Here is a 17,458-nt window from a genome sequence, read left to right as displayed (position 1 = left end):
TTAAACCCCCTTTGGGAATTAAGTTATTTAAATAAAATTTGGAAAAAAAATACGGAAAAAAACCAATTTTTTTTAATTTTTAAATTTAAAAAGGGATTTTTTCCCAATTTTTTCAAAGTGTTCACCTTTAAACTTATTTTTAAATCCCTTTTTTGGGGAAAACGGGTTGGGAAAAAGAGTTTTTTGGGGAAAATTCCAACCCAATTTTTTTACGGGGGGTTTTAAATTTCCCGGAAAAAAAACCCCTTTGGTAAAAAAGGTTTTGGGCCCAAATTATTGAAAAAGACCTTAAAACAATTTAAAGCTTTTTAAAAAGAAATTTTAAATAAACCCCCTTTTTTAAAATTTTTTATTTTCCAACTTTTTTTTAATCCCCATTCAACCCCTTTTTGAAACCCCATTACTTTAGGGCCCAAAATAATTTAAAAAAACTATTTCTTTTTAAAAAATTTTAAAAAATTTTTAAAATTTTTTTTTAAAAAGGGTGTTTTAACTTTTTTTTTAACCAAATTTAAAAAATTTTTTGGAAACCCTTGGGAAAATTCAAGTTTTCAAATAAACTTTAAAGTAAAATTTAAAAATTTTTTAAATTTCCCCTCCCTTTTTAAAACTTTGGGGGGTTTTTTTAAAACTTTTTAAACATTCAAATTTATCCATTTTTAAAAAAATTTTTTGTTTTTAAAACGGGTTTTAAAAACCCCCTTCTTTTAAAACCCTTTTTTAAAACTTGCTTGTTTTAAAAAAACTGTTTTAAAGGCCGGGAAAAGAACCAAAAAAATTTTTTTCCCAAAAAACCCGGGGTTTAAAATTTTTTTAAAAAACCCTTTAAAAAAAATTTTAAAGATTTTTAAAATTTTTTTAATTTTTTTAAAAAAATTTTAAAAAAAAAATTTTAAACCCCTCCCTTTTGGGGAAATGTTGGGTTTCCAATAAAGTTTAAACCCAATACCCTTTTAAAACCCTTGTTTTAAAAATTTAAGTTTTTAAAAAAAAATTTTAAATTTTGGGAAAAAAACATTTAAAAATTTTTTTTTTAAAAAAATTTTTTTGGGGAAAAACCTTAACTTTAAATTTTAAACCTTTGGAAGTTTTTTTTTCCCCAATTTTTGTAAACTTTTTTTTTGTTTCAAATGATTAAACCCATTTTTTGAAAATGTTTTTTTTAAAATTTTAAAAAAAAAATTTTTTTTGAAATTTTTACTTTTTTTGGGAAAAAAAATTTAACCTTTTTTTTAAAAAAAAATTTAAACCCTGAAAATTTTGTTTTGGGAAATTTTTGGAAAAAAAATTTTTAAACAGTCAAAGGAAACCCCGCCCGGGGAAAATGTTTTCCCAAACTTTTTTAAAAAGGAAAAAAATTTTTAAAAAAATCCCCTCCCTTTTTTGGGGGTTTTAATTGTTTGGGCCAAATTTTTTTAAACCCCCTTTTTTTAACAAAAATTTTTAAAGTTTAAAAAACTTTTTTAAAAATTTTTGGGAAAAAAACCCTTTTTAAAAGATCCCTTTTAAATTTTGGGGAAAAAACCTTAAAACCCAAAAAATTTTAAACCCAACCTTTTGGTAAAAATTTATTAATTAAGTCCTTTAAAAAAAATTTTTAAAAAATTTAAAAATTGTTAAAATTTAAAAAAACCCTTTTTGGCCCCTTTTTCAGGGAAAAAATTTTTTTAAAAAAGGGGTTGGGGCCAAAACAATTTAAATTTCAAAAATTGTTTTAAACCCTTTAAACAATTTGTTGAAAATTTTTTCACCCGGGGAAAAGTAAAAAATTTTTAAACAAATTTAAATTCAAAATTTTTAGAAAAAATTTTAAAATTTTAACCTTTTTTAAAGGGTTTAAATTCCCCATTTTTTGGAAACCCTTTTTTTCCCAATTTTAAAATTGATTTAAAATTTTAAAAATCTACTGTTTTGGGAAAAACTTGAAAAATTTTAAAAAAATTTAACTTTTAAAGTTTTTGGGAAAGTTTGTTTTAAATTTTTAAAAAACAACCCCCCAAAAAAATTTTTTCCGGCCCCACTTTTTTTAAAAAATTTTGGTTTTTTTTTTCCCCCCAATTTTTTTAAAACTTTTAAATTTCCCCCTTTTTAAACCCTTTTTTTCCCAAATTTTTTAAAAAATTTTTTAAATTCCTTAAATTTTAAACCCATTGGTTGAAAACGAAAAATGGAAATTTTTGGGAAAAAATTTTAAAAATTTGAAATTTTTTTTTAAAAATAAAATGTTTTTTCCTAAAAATTTCGTGAAAAAAAATTAAAAAAACCCCAAAAACCCCCAAAAAATTTTTTAAAAGTTTTTTATTTTTTAAAAGGTTTAAGGTAATTTATTTTTAAACCCCTTTTTTTCTTGAAAAAATTTAATTTAAAAATAAAATTGTAAACCTTCCCTTTAAAAAGGGAAAAATTTTGAAATTTTTAAAAAAATTTTAAATTTTAAAAAGTTTTGAAGAGGGGTGAAAAAAGCCAAAAACCCCTTTGGGTTTTTTACCTTTTAAAAACTTTAAAAAATTCCAAAAATTTTTAAAAAATTTGGGTTTTTTTTTTAAAAGTGATTCCCCACTTTTTTTTAAATCCCCAACTTCAAATTTTTTAACCCCCCTTTATTTTGGGAAACCCCTTTAAAAACCTTTGGGAAAAATTTTAAAAAACGGGGGTTTGGGTAAAAAACCCTTTAAAGTTAAAAAAAATTTTTCCCTTGAAAAAATTTTTCAAAAAACCCGGAAAATTTAAAATTTTTAAAAGCTTTTGGTGAAATTCAAATCCTTTAAAAAAACCCGGGAGGCCCCAAAATTTTTAGTAAAATTTTTTTCCCCCCCTTTTTTTGGGATTTTTTTTCCCCCAATTTTTAAACCTTTTTTCCAAAAATTGGGAAATTTTGGGGGAAAATTAAAAAACCCTAAATTTTAAAAAATTAAAAATTTCGGTTTTAAAAAATTTTAAAGTTCCAAAAAACAGCAAATTGTAAAGGAAAATTTTCCCCCAAACCTTTTGGGAATTTTTTTTTAAAAATTTTAAAGTAAACCCCCCCAAAATTTAAATGTTGACCCAATTTTTTAAAGGTTTAAAATTTTAATTTTTCCCCCCTTTAAAACATTGAAATTTTTAAACTTTTGAGTTTAAAAAAAAAATTTTAAACTTTTTAAACAAAAAATTTTTAAAAACCCCTTTAAGTTAAAATGGAAAAAATTTTACCAAATTTTTTTTTCCCTTAAAAAAAATTTTGTAAACCCAATTTTGGTTAAGGGAAAAAATTTTTTTTTCCCAAAAAAAATGTTTGTTTTTTTTAAAATTTTAAAAACTTTTTTAAACTGACTTTTCCCTTTAAAATTTTGACTTTTTTTCCAAAAAAAAATTTTTGAAACATTTTTGGAAAAAAATTTCCCGGGGTTTTTTTTAAAAACCCCTTTTTAACAAAATTTTAAAATTAAAAAAATAAAACACCCTTTAACCCCTTTGGAAAAGTTTTTTAAAAATTTAAAGTAAATTCCGAAAATTTTTTTTAAATTTTTGGTTTAAAGGGATGAAAATTTTATTTTTTTAAACCCTTAAAACCATTGTCAATTAAAAAAACTAAATTTTTGGGGGGGAAAAAAAACCCTTTTTTTTTACAAAAAAAAATTTTTCGGAAAAAAGGGTTTTTGGGTTAAAAAATTTTCAAAAAATTTTAAATAATTTTAAATTTTAAACGTAAATAAAACCCTTGGAAAAAAATTTGGCCCGTTCTTTTTTTTCCCCTTTATTTTTTAAAATTTTTTTGGGGCCAATTTTTAAAAAAAATTTTAAACCCCTTTTCTTAAAACCAAACAAGGGGAAAATTTTTTGGGGAAATTAAAATTTTGGGGAAAAAAATTTTTAAAAATTTTAACGTAAAGGGGAACGGTTTTGGTGAAAAAATTTTCCAAAAAAACCCAAAGGATTTAAAACCAAATTTTTGGGGGAAATTAAAATCAAAAAGGGAATTTTTTAAAATTTTTAAAAATTTTTAAAATTTCCCTTTTTTTTAAATGTTTGGGGTTTAATTTAAAATTTTCCCCCCCTTTATTTTTAAAACCAAATTAATTAGGAAAAAAACTGTTTTGAAACTTTTTTTAAAAAAATTTTCAAAAAATTTTTTAAGTTTGGGGAAAATTTCCCTTGAAACAAAAAAAACCTTGAAAAAATAGGGGGGGGGGTTTTTAAAAAATTTAAATAATTGAAAGGGAAATTTTTCCCCAGTTTTAAATGTTAAATTTTTTTTTTAAACTGTTACCAAAAATTTCCCTTTTTCTTTTTTTTCCCAACTAATTTAAAACCAAAAGGTTTTGGAAAACAGGAAAATAATTTTTTCCCCATAACCTTGGGGAAAAAAAAAAAATTTTCTGTAAAAAGCCCCTTGGGAACGCCTTTAGGTAAAATTTTTTTTCCCCCCAGGATAAAACCCTTAAAACCCCATTTTTTGGGAAAATAAAATTTTGGGAAAAGGTTTTTGCCCAACTTTTTTAAATTTTAAAATTTAACTTTTTTAAATTTCGGAAAAACCCCTTTGAAAAAACCCTGACCCCCAAAACTTTTTAAAAAATAAGTTTTTTCAAAATAACTTTTTGAACATTTCCTGGTAAAAAAAGTTCAATGTGAAAAAGTTTTTAGGTAAACGGAGGGTTTTCAAGTTCCAAAAAATCAAACCCCCAAAATAAAATCTTTTAAAAAGCACAAAATGATGAACCCCGTACCTTTGTAAAACTTTTGATTTTCCCAACTGTTTTTAAAAATGACTTAACATTTCTTTTTGAAAACCCTTTACCTTTGGGGCCAAATGATTTTAGGCCCGAAGGTTGTTTAATAATTAAACAAACTCTGGAAAGTACAAAATAACTTTTTAAAACAGTTTGGGAAAAACAAGCCTTTAACTGTTAAAATGTTTTCGGCCTGAACTAGTATGTTTTTCAAGCCTTCAAATCAATCTTGGAAATCATTATTTGGCAAAAACTAAAATTGATAAAACTCCAGAAATTTATGGTTAAGAACTTAAAATCCAACTTTTTTTCAAATGAACTTAAACCCATTTCCTTAAAACCCTTTACCTTTGGGGCCAAAACTAAATTAGGCCCTAAGATTTGGGTTGTTAAACCTTCAAATCAAATTTTTAAGAAATAACTGTTTTAAACAGTTCCCTGGGAAAAAGTTTCCATGTTTAAAAAGGAATTTTGGGGGCCCTTTTTAAAAGTCCTTCAAATCAAACTCTTGGAAACCCCAAATTATTTGGGTTAAAACTAATTGATGAATTCATTTGTTAAGAACTTTAAAACCAAAACTTTTTCAAAGTTTTAACAAAATACTACTTTTTGAAATCTTTTTCAAAGTGCACTTCAACATCTCATACTCACTTTTGAAATCCCCATTGACTTGCATTGGGCCAAAACTGAAGTTGAGTGAAACTCAATGAGTCTGTTTTGAAACCACTTGAAACACATCTGCGACATAGTTTTTTACAGAAATGAACTGTTTTGAACAGTTTCCTGGTGGAAAACAAGCCTTTACACATGTGTACACAAAGTGATTTTCAGGCCCTGAAACGCTTTATGGTGAATTCAAGTTACCTTCAAATCAAACTCTGTGGAAAGTCAAAATACTCTGGTAAAAGCAGTTCTAAATGATGAATTCCCAGTACCTTTATGGTTAAGAACTGTTTGGAAGGTTTCCCAACTGTTTTTCAAAGTACACTTCAACATCTCATACTCACTTTTGAAATCCCCATTGACTTGCATTGGGCCAAAACTGAAGTTGAGTGAAACTCAATGAGTCTGTTGTGAAACCACTTGAAACACATCTGCGACATAGTTTTTACAGAAATGAACTGTTTTGAACAGTTTCCTGGTGGAAAACAAGCCTTTACACATGTGTACACAAAGTGATTTTCAGGCCCTGAAACGCATAGTGGTGAATTCAAGTTACCTTCAAATTAAACTCTGTGGAAAGTCAAAATACTCTGGTAAAAGCAGTTCTAAATGATGAATTCCCCAGTACCTTTATGGTTAAGAACTGTTTGGATGGTTTCCCAACTGTTTTTCAAAGTGCACTTCAACATTTCATACTCACTTTTGAAATCCCCATTGACTTGCATTGGGCCAAAACTGAAGTTGAGTGAAACTCAATGAGTCTGTTGTGAAACCACTTGAAACACATCTGCGACATAGTTTTTTACAGAAATGAACTGTTTTGAACAGTTTCCTGGTGGAAAACAAGCCTTTACACATGTGTACACAAAGTGATTTTCAGGCCCTGAAACGCGTTATGGTGAATTCAAGTTACCTTCAAATCAAACTCTGTGGAAAGTCAAAATACTCTGGTAAAAGCAGTTCTAAATGATGAATTCCCAGTACCTTTATGGTTAAGAACTGTTTGGATGGTTTCCCAACTGTTTTTCAAAGTGCACTTCAACATCTCATACTCACTTTTGAAATCCCCATTGACTTGCATTGGGCCAAAACTGAAGTTGAGTGAAACTCAATGAGTCTGTTGTGAAACCACTTGAAACACATCTGCGACATAGTTTTTTACAGAAATGAACTGTTTTGAACAGTTTCCTGGTGGAAAACAAGCCTTTACACATGTGTACACAAAGTGATTTTCAGGCCCTGAAACGCTATGGTGAATTCAAGTTACCTTCAAATCTAACTCTGTGGAAAGTCAAAATACTCTGGTCAAAGCAGTTCTAAATGATGAATTCCCAGTACCTTTATGGTTAAGAACTGTTTGGATGGTTTCCCAACTGTTTTTCAAAGTGCACTTCAACATCTCATACTCACTTTTTGAAATCCCCATTGACTTGCATTGGGCCAAAACTGAAGTTGAGTGAAACTCAATGAGTCTGTTGTGAAACCACTTGAAACACATCTGCGACATAGTTTTTTACAGAAATGAACTGTTTTGAACAGTTTCCTGGTGGAAAACAAGCCTTTACACATGTGTACACAAAGTGATTTTCAGGCCCTGAAACGCTATGGTGAATTCAAGTTACCTTCAAGTCTAAGTCTGTGGAAAGTCAAAATACTCTGGTAAAAGCAGTTCTAAATGATGAATTCCCCAGTACCTTTATGGTTAAGAACTGTTTGGATGGTTTCCCAACTGTTTTTCAAAGTGCACTTCAACATCTCATACTCACTTTTGAAATCCCCATTGACTTGCATTGGGCCAAAACTGAAGTTGAGTGAAACTCAATGAGTCTGTTGTGAAACCACTTGAAACACATCTGCGACATAGTTTTTTACAGAAATGAACTGTTTTGAACAGTTTCCTGGTGGAAAACAAGCCTTTACACATGTGTACACAAAGTGATTTTCAGGCCCTGAAACGCGTTATGGTGAATTCAAGTTACCTTCAAATCAAACTCTGTGGAAAGTCAAAATACTCTGGTAAAAGCAGTTCTAAATGATGAATTCCCCAGTACCTTTATGGTTAAGAACTGTTTGGATGGTTTCCCAACTGTTTTTCAAAGTGCACTTCAACATCTCATACTCACTTTTGAAATCCCCATTGACTTGCATTGGGCCAAAACTGAAGTTGAGTGAAACTCAATGAGTCTGTTGTGAAACCACTTGAAACACATCTGCGACATAGTTTTTACAGAAATGAACTGTTTTGAACAGTTTCCTGGTGGAAAACAAGCCTTTACACATGTGTACACAAAGTGATTTTCAGGCCCTGAAACGCGCTATGGTGAATTCAAGTTACCTTCAAATCAAACTCTGTGGAAAGTCAAAATACTCTGGTAAAAGCAGTTCTAAATGATGAATTCCCCAGTACCTTTATGGTTAAGAACTGTTTGGATGGTTTCCCAACTGTTTTTCAAAGTGCACTTCAACATCTCATACTCACTTTTGAAATCCCCATTGACTTGCATTGGGCCAAAACTGAAGTTGAGTGAAACTCAATGAGTCTGTTGTGAAACCACTTGAAACACATCTGCGACATAGTTTTTTACAGAAATGAACTGTTTTGAACAGTTTCCTGGTGGAAAACAAGCCTTTACACATGTGTACACAAAGTGATTTTCAGGCCCTGAAACGCGTTATGGTGAATTCAAGTTACCTTCAAATCAAACTCTGTGGAAAGTCAAAATACTCTGGTAAAAGCAGTTCTAAATGATGAATTCCCCAGTACCTTTATGGTTAAGAACTGTTTGGATGGTTTCCCAACTGTTTTTCAAAGTGCACTTCAACATCTCATACTCACTTTTGAAATCCCCATTGACTTGCATTGGGCCAAAACTGAAGTTGAGTGGAACTCAATGAGTCTGTTGTGAAACCACTTGAAACACATCTGCGTTTTTACATAGTTTTTTACAGAAATGAACTGTTTTGAACAGTTTCCTGGTGGAAAACAAGCCTTTACACATGTGTACACAAAGTGATTTTCAGGCCCTGAAACGCACATCTGCGCATATGGTGAATTCAAGTTACCTTCAAATCAGGCCCTGAAACTCTGTGGAAAGTCAAAATACTCTGTTAAAAGCAGTTCTAAATGATGAATTTCCCAGTACCTTTATGGTTAAGAACTGTTTGGATGGTTTCCCAACTGTTTTTCAAAGTGCACTTCAACATCTCATACTCACTTTTGAAATCCCCATTGACTTGCATTGGGCCAAAACTGAAGTTGAGTGAAACTCAATGAGTCTGTTGTGAAACCACTTGAAACACATCTGCGACATAGTTTTTTACAGAAATGAACTGTTTTGAACAGTTTCCTGGTGGAAAACAAGCCTTTACACATGTGTACACAAAGTGATTTTCAGGCCCTGAAACGCATAGTGGTGAATTCAAGTTACCTTCAAATCAAACTCTGTGGAAAGTCAAAATACTCTGGTAAAAGCAGTTCTAAATGATGAATTCCCAGTACCTTTATGGTTAAGAACTGTTTGGAAGGTTTCCCAACTGTTTTTCAAAGTACACTTCAACATCTCATACTCACTTTTGAAATCCCCATTGACTTGCATTGGGCCAAAACTGAAGTTGAGTGAAACTCAATGAGTCTGTTGTGAAACCACTTGAAACACATCTGCGACATAGTTTTTTACAGAAATGAACTGTTTTGAACAGTTTCCTGGTGGAAAACAAGCCTTTACACATGTGTACACAAAGTGATTTTCAGGCCCTGAAACGCTATGGTGAATTCAAGTTACCTTCAAATCAAACTCTGTGGAAAGTCAAAATACTCTGGTAAAAGCAGTTCTAAATGATGAATTCCCCAGTACCTTTATGGTTAAGAACTGTTTGGATGGTTTCCCAACTGTTTTTCAAAGTGCACTTCAACATCTCATACTCACTTTTTGAAATCCCCATTGACTTGCATTGGGCCAAAACTGAAGTTGAGTGAAACTCAATGAGTCTGTTGTGAAACCACTTGAAACACATCTGCGACATAGTTTTTTACAGAAATGAACTGTTTTGAACAGTTTCCTGGTGGAAAACAAGCCTTTACACATGTGTACACAAAGTGATTTTCAGGCCCTGAAACGCGTTGTGGTGAATTCAAGTTACCTTCAAGTCTAAGTCTGTGGAAAGTCAAAATACTCTGGTAAAAGCAGTTCTAAATGATGAATTCCCCAGTACCTTTATGGTTAAGAACTGTTTGGATGGTTTCCCAACTGTTTTTCAAAGTGCACTTCAACATCTCATACTCACTTTTGAAATCCCCATTGACTTGCATTGGGCCAAAACTGAAGTTGAGTGAAACTCAATGAGTCTGTTGTGAAACCACTTGAAACACATCTGCGACATAGTTTTTTACAGAAATGAACTGTTTTGAACAGTTTCCTGGTGGAAAACAAGCCTTTACACATGTGTACACAAAGTGATTTTCAGGCCCTGAAACGCGCTGTGGTGAATTCAAGTTACCTTCAAATCAAACTCTGTGGAAAGTCAAAATACTCTGGTAAAAGCAGTTCTAAATGATGAATTTCCCAGTACCTTTATGGTTAAGAACTGTTTGGATGGTTTCCCAACTGTTTTTCAAAGTGCACTTCAACATCTCATACTCACTTTTTGAAATCCCCATTGACTTGCATTGGGCCAAAACTGAAGTTGAGTGAAACTCAATGAGTCTGTTGTGAAACCACTTGAAACACATCTGCGACATAGTTTTTACAGAAATGAACTGTTTTGAACAGTTTCCTGGTGGAAAACAAGCCTTTACACATGTGTACACAAAGTGATTTTCAGGCCCTGAAACGCGTTATGGTGAATTCAAGTTACCTTCAAATCAAACTCTGTGGAAAGTCAAAATACTCTGGTAAAAGCAGTTCTAAATGATGAATTCCCCAGTACCTTTATGGTTAAGAACTGTTTGGATGGTTTCCCAACTGTTTTTCAAAGTGCACTTCAACATCTCATACTCACTTTTTGAAATCCCCATTGACTTGCATTGGGCCAAAACTGAAGTTGAGTGAAACTCAATGAGTCTGTTGTGAAACCACTTGAAACACATCTGCGACATAGTTTTTACAGAAATGAACTGTTTTGAACAGTTTCCTGGTGGAAAACAAGCCTTTACACATGTGTACACAAAGTGATTTTCAGGCCCTGAAACGCGTTATGGTGAATTCAAGTTACCTTCAAATCAAACTCTGTGGAAAGTCAAAATACTCTGGTAAAAGCAGTTCTAAATGATGAATTCCCAGTACCTTTATGGTTAAGAACTGTTTGGATGGTTTCCCAACTGTTTTTCAAAGTGCACTTCAACATCTCATACTCACTTTTGAAATCCCCATTGACTTGCATTGGGCCAAAACTGAAGTTGAGTGAAACTCAATGAGTCTGTTGTGAAACCACTTGAAACACATCTGCGACATAGTTTTTTACAGAAATGAACTGTTTTGAACAGTTTCCTGGTGGAAAACAAGCCTTTACACATGTGTACACAAAGTGATTTTCAGGCCCTGAAACGCGTTATGGTGAATTCAAGTTACCTTCAAATCAAACTCTGTGGAAAGTCAAAATACTCTGGTAAAAGCAGTTCTAAATGATGAATTCCCCAGTACCTTTATGGTTAAGAACTGTTTGGATGGTTTCCCAACTGTTTTTCAAAGTGCACTTCAACATCTCATACTCACTTTTTGAAATCCCCATTGACTTGCATTGGGCCAAAACTGAAGTTGAGTGAAACTCAATGAGTCTGTTGTGAAACCACTTGAAACACATCTGCGACATAGTTTTTTACAGAAATGAACTGTTTTGAACAGTTTCCTGGTGGAAAACAAGCCTTTACACATGTGTACACAAAGTGATTTTCAGGCCCTGAAACGCGTTATGGTGAATTCAAGTTACCTTCAAATCAAACTCTGTGGAAAGTCAAAATACTCTGGTAAAAGCAGTTCTAAATGATGAATTCCCCAGTACCTTTATGGTTAAGAACTGTTTGGATGGTTTCCCAACTGTTTTTCAAAGTGCACTTCAACATCTCATACTCACTTTTGAAATCCCCATTGACTTGCATTGGGCCAAAACTGAAGTTGAGTGAAACTCAATGAGTCTGTTGTGAAACCACTTGAAACACATCTGCGACATAGTTTTTACAGAAATGAACTGTTTTGAACAGTTTCCTGGTGGAAAACAAGCCTTTACACATGTGTACACAAAGTGATTTTCAGGCCCTGAAACGCGTTATGGTGAATTCAAGTTACCTTCAAGTCTAAGTCTGTGGAAAGTCAAAATACTCTGGTAAAAGCAGTTCTAAATGATGAATTCCCCAGTACCTTTATGGTTAAGAACTGTTTGGATGGTTTCCCAACTGTTTTTCAAAGTGCACTTCAACATCTCATACTCACTTTTGAAATCCCCATTGACTTGCATTGGGCCAAAACTGAAGTTGAGTGAAACTCAATGAGTCTGTATGTTGAAACCACTTGAAACACATCTGCGACATAGTTTTTATACTGTTGGACTCAACATGAACATTAGTGTATGCCTTGAAAATGTATCTTTTAACGTTACAATGGAAACCCCCGTCAATAGCCTCTGTATTCAACCAGCATGAAATTGCATGGCTTTTGCTAACGGCAACACCTGTGAGAATGTGCTTGAACTCATCTGATCTCGGAAGTTAAACATGCATGTGTTTAGACAGTACTTGGATGGGAGACCGCCTGGGATCCCTGAGTGCTGTAAGATTTTTTCATTACTGTTTTACTCAACCTGACCATCAGTGTATGGCTGGGAACTGCATCTTTACCCTTTCAATTTGAAGCTCCCAACCCCCCGATCTTTAGAATATAACCAGAAAGAAGTAGCGATGCCCTCGCTTACGGCCATACCAGTGTGAAAGCGTCTGATCTCGGAAGTTAAACACGCAATGGCACGGCCAGTATACGTGGATGGTGGACCGCGTGGGAACACAGGGTGCTGTAAGCTTTTTTCCTTTACTATTTCTAATCAACCTTAACATCAGTGTATGCCTTGGAAAAGTATCTTTTAACTTTCTAATGGAAACGCTCCCCCCCGATCTTCAATATTTAACCAGCATTACATAGCACTGCTTTTGCTTACTGACTTACCAGTGTGAAAGCGCCCGATTTCGTCTAATCTCGGAAATTAAACACGCACTGGCTCGGCCAGTACTTGGATTGGAGCCCACCTGGGAACCCCGGGTGCTGTAAGCTTTTTTCCTTTACTGTTGTACTCAACCTGAACATCAGTGTATGCTTGGAAATGTATCTTTTAACATTGCAATGCAAGCGCCCGTCAATATCTTCTGTATTTTATCAGAATAAAGTAGTTTGTCTTTCGCTAATGGCAACACCTGTGAGAATGTGCTTGAACACATCTGATGTAGGAAGTTAAACACGCATGTGTTTAGCCAGTACTTGGATGGGAGACCGCCTAGGAACCATGGGTGCTGCAAGCTTTTTTCCATTACTGTTGTACTCAATCTGACCATCAGTGTATAGCTGGGAACTGCATCTTTATCCTTTCAATTTGAAGTGCCCAACCCCCGATCTTTAGTATTTAACCATCAAGAAGTAGTGATGCTTTTGCTTACGGACTTACCAGGGTGAATGCGTCTGATTTTGGAAGTTAAACAGGCAATGGCTCAGCCAGTATAAGTGGATGGTAGACCGCGTGGGAACCCCGGGTGCTGTAAGCTGTTTTCTTTTACTATTTGTAATCAACCTGAACATCAGTGTATGCCTTGGAAATGCATCTTTTGACTTTCCACTGGAAGTGCTCCCCCCCGATCTTCAATTTTTAACCAGCATTAAGGAGTGCTGTGCTGTGCTTGCTTACGGCCATACCCGTGGGAAAGCACCTGATCTCGGAAGTTAAACCCACACGGGCTTGGCCAGTGCTTGGATGGGAGACAACCTGGGACCCCCGAGTGCTGTAAGCTTTTTTCCATTACTGTTGTACTCAACTTGACGATCAGTGTATGGCTGGGAACTGCATCTTTATCCTTTCAATTTGAAGCGCCCAACCCCCCGATCTTTAGTTTTAGCTTTTTTCCTTTACTGTTGTACTCAAACTGAACATCAGTGTATGCCTTGGAAATGTATCTTTTAAAGTTGCAATGGAAGCGCCCATCAATTGCTTCTGTATTTAACCAGCATGAAGTAGCGTGTCTTTCGCTATTGGTAACACCTGTGAGAACGTGCTTGAGCTCATCTGATCTCGGAAGTTAAACACGCATGTGTTTAGCCAGTACTTGGATGGGAGACCACCTGGGAACCCCGAGTGCTGTAAGCTTTTTTCCATTACTGTTGTACTCATCCTGACCATCAGTGTATGGCTGGGAACTGCATCTTTATCCTTTCAATTTGAAGCGCCCAACCCACTGATCTTTAGTATTAAACCATTAAGAAGTAATGATGCTTTTGTTTACGGACTTACCAGTGTGAAAGCTCCCGATTTCGTCTGATCGCGGAAGTTAAACACACACGGGTTTGGCCAGTACTTGGATGGGAGGCTGCCTGGGAACCCCGAGTGCTGTAAGGTTTTTTCCATTACTCTTGTACTCAACCTGACCATCAGTGTATGGCTGGGATCTGCATCTTTATCCTTTCAATTTGAAGCGCCCAACCCCCCGATCTTTAGTATTTAACCAGCAAGAAGTAGCGATGCCCTCGCTTACGTCCATTCCAGTGTGAAAGCATCTGATCTGAGAAGTTAAACACTCAAAGGCTCGGCCAGTATATGTGGATGGTAGACCGCGTGGGAACCCCTTGTGCTGTAAGCTTATTTCCTTTAGTATTTGTAATCAACCTGAACATCAGTGGATGCCTGGATACATTACAGATACCACAAATAGACGCTTTTAGTGTGGAGGAACTTGATAAACCTCTGGCGTTATCAGAATTACTAGATGCTGTAAAGTCACTTCAAGGCAGAAAAGCAGCAGGCCCTTATGGCTACTCTGCAGAGTTTTACAAGAAATTCTCAGCTCAGTTAGCTCCCCTCCTATTAGCAACATTTACAGAAGCCAGAGATAACCAATCTCTTCCACAAACCTTTCGCCAAGCACTAATCACTGTCTTTCCAAAACAAAATAAGGACTTATTACAATGTGCATCATACAGACCAATTTTACTTCTGAATAACGATGTTAAAATACTCTCTAAAATAATAGCCAGAAGGATGGAGAAAATGCTCCCCTCTGTAATATCACAAGACCAAACTGGATTTATTAGGGGCCGGCACTTATCTTCAAATCTTCGACACCTGTTTAATGTAATATACTCACCAACTAAATCGAACACCCCAGAAATATTACTACTTACTAATGGAAATACCTTTTTACTACATTGGAGAAGTTTGGGTTTGGCCCGAACATTTGTGCATGGATTAAATTACTGTATACTAACCCAAAAGCTTCAGTTAACATTTGCTCAGACTACTTTAAACTAGAACGTGGCACTAGACAAGGATGCCCCTTGTCACCGCTGCTGTTTGCGATTGCCATTGAACCACTGGCAATACATTGTCGAAATACTGATCAGATAAAGGGGATTAGCAGAGAAGGACTGGAACCGAAAATCTCATTATATGCAGATGATATGGTACTGTATATTTTGGACCCAGAAATTTCTGTGCCTGCAGTCTTAGCAGCAATCACAGAATTTCAAAAGATCTCTGGTCTCAGAATTAATCTGAATAAAAGTGTACTCTTTCCAGTGAATTCTCAAGCATATAATATTAGATTAGATACCCTACCTTTTTTCATTGCAGAACAGTTTAAATACCTAGGGGTAAACATCACAAGTAAACATAAAGCTCTATATCAGCAAAATTTCGCCGTCTGCATGGAAAAAATTAAACGAGACTTGCATAGATGGTCAACCCTTCATCTCACACTAGCTGGAAGAATTAACACTGTTAAGATGAATATTCTTCCTAAGCTCCTTTTTTATTTCAAAACATCCCAATATACATCAATAAATCATTCTTTAATTAATTAGATTCAACAATAACCTAATTTATTTGGAATTCAAAACATCCACGCATCAAAAGAGCGACCCTACAAAGACAAAAGGCAGAAGGTGGCATGGCTCTACCTAACTTCCAGTTTTATTACTGGGCAGCAAATATACAGGCTTATAAGAACCTGGACACAAATAGAAGAACATACACAGGCTTGGACCGCAATAGAAGTAAAATCCTGCAGTACTTCTTTGTATTCCTTGCTCTGTGTTCCAATAAACACACGTTATCGGCAATACACTAATAACCCAATTGTTCTCCACTCACTTAGAATCTGGAACCAATGTAGAAAGCATTTTAAGATGGAGAAGCTTCTATCTGTCGCACCTCTGCAAGAGAACCACCTCTTTCAACCTTCACAAACATATGCAGTTTTTAATATCTGGAAAAAATTTGGAATTAACTTGCTTATAGAGCTTTATATAGACAACGTCTTTGCATCCTATGAACAATTACATTCCAAATTTAACATTCTAGCTACACATTTCTTTCAGTTTCTTCAAATCAGGAACTTTGTTAAACAGAACCTTCCAAATTATCCTCATCTTGCACCCTCATCCTTGCTGGAAAAAATATTGCTCAATCTCAAGGACTTAGACTCCATCTCTACAATATATAAAATCATTTTACAATCCCTCCCTTTCAAACATTCAGGAGGACACTGGGAAAAAGATCTCTCAATTAATATATCAGAAAAGGAGTGGAAAGTAGCAATGCAGAGAATTCACTCGAGCTCCATATGCGCAAAGCATACAATTATACAACTCAAAATTATATATCGAGCATATCTGTCTCGACTAAAACTCTCCAAAATGTTTCCAGGGCATGATCCAACCTGCAAACGATGCAACCAAGCCCTAGCCTCACTAGTTCACATGTTCTGGGCCTGCACCAAATTAACATTATTCTAGACAAAATGTTTTACTTACCTTTCAGATAGCCTTGGACTCACAATCTCTCCTAACCCATTAACAGCTGTGCTTGAGGTTCTTCCAGAGAGGCTTCAAGTGGAGAAAGAAAAACAAACTGTGATTGCATTCACTACACTCTTGGCACGCAGACTCATTCTGATAAACTGGAAGAACACAAACTCTCCTCTTTTAAGTCAGTGGGAAACCGATGTGTTATATTATTTGAAATTAGAAAAAATCAAATACTCAGTTAGGGGATCTGTACAGACTTTGTTCAAAACATGGCAGGATCTAATTAGTAATATTTTAAAATAAGTTCATAAAGCACAGAGAATTAATTAATTAAGGTATGTTTACAAGCCTTAAAATTTAACGCAGCTTGGCTTGCTCTCTCTCTCAGGGGTGGGGATCGATCTGTTCTAAACTAAATTTTTCTTTTTGTAAAAACTTGATTGCTTTGTATGGATTGTAATAAAATTAATAAAAATAAAAAATAAATAAATAAATAAACACGCAATGGATCGCCCAGTATACGTGGATTGTAGACCGCGTGAGAACCCCGGGTGCTGTAAGCTTTTTTCCTTTAGTATTTGTAATCAACCTGAACATCAGTGTATGCCTTGGAAATGCATCTTTTAACTTTCCAATGGAAGCACCCGTCAATAGCTTCTGTATTTAACCAGCATGAAGTAGCACAATTTTAGCTAACAACAACACCTGTGAGAATGTGCTTGAACTCATCTGATCTCGAAAGTTAAAAACACATGTGTTTAGCCAGTACTTGGATGGGAGACCGCCTGGGAACCATGGGTACTGTAAGCTTTTTTCCATTACTGTTGTACTCAACCTGACCATCAGTGTATGGCTGGGCACTGCATCTTTATCCTTTCAATTTGAAGCATCCAACCCCTCAATCTTTAGTATTTAACCATCAAGAAGTAGTGATGCTTTTGCTTACGGACTTACCAGTGGGAAGCGCCCGATTTCGTCTGATCTCGGAAGTTAAACACGCACTGGCTCGGCCAGTACTTGGATTGGATACCGCCTGGGAACTCGAGGCGCTGTAAGCATTTTTCCTTTACTGTTGTACGCTACCTGAACATC

At 34.5% G+C, this 17,458-nt stretch overlaps 3 pseudogenes; all 3 read left to right on the top strand.

Annotated features, from left to right (window-relative positions):
* The first annotated feature begins 12,512 nt into the window (after positions 1-12,512).
* LOC120521141 lies at positions 12,513-12,631 on the top strand (annotated as a pseudogene).
* A 619-nt stretch (positions 12,632-13,250) lies between these two features.
* Positions 13,251-13,359, top strand: LOC120521140 (annotated as a pseudogene).
* A 483-nt stretch (positions 13,360-13,842) lies between these two features.
* Positions 13,843-13,961, top strand: LOC120521138 (annotated as a pseudogene).
* The last annotated feature ends 3,497 nt before the right edge of the window (positions 13,962-17,458 follow it).

Source organism: Polypterus senegalus, unplaced genomic scaffold, assembly GCF_016835505.1.
Source record: "Polypterus senegalus isolate Bchr_013 unplaced genomic scaffold, ASM1683550v1 scaffold_33, whole genome shotgun sequence".
In the NCBI taxonomy this organism is placed as follows: domain Eukaryota; kingdom Metazoa; phylum Chordata; class Cladistia; order Polypteriformes; family Polypteridae; genus Polypterus; species Polypterus senegalus.
The sequence above is the reverse complement of the archived record's forward strand: the minus strand, read 5'-3'. Positions and strand labels throughout refer to the sequence as shown.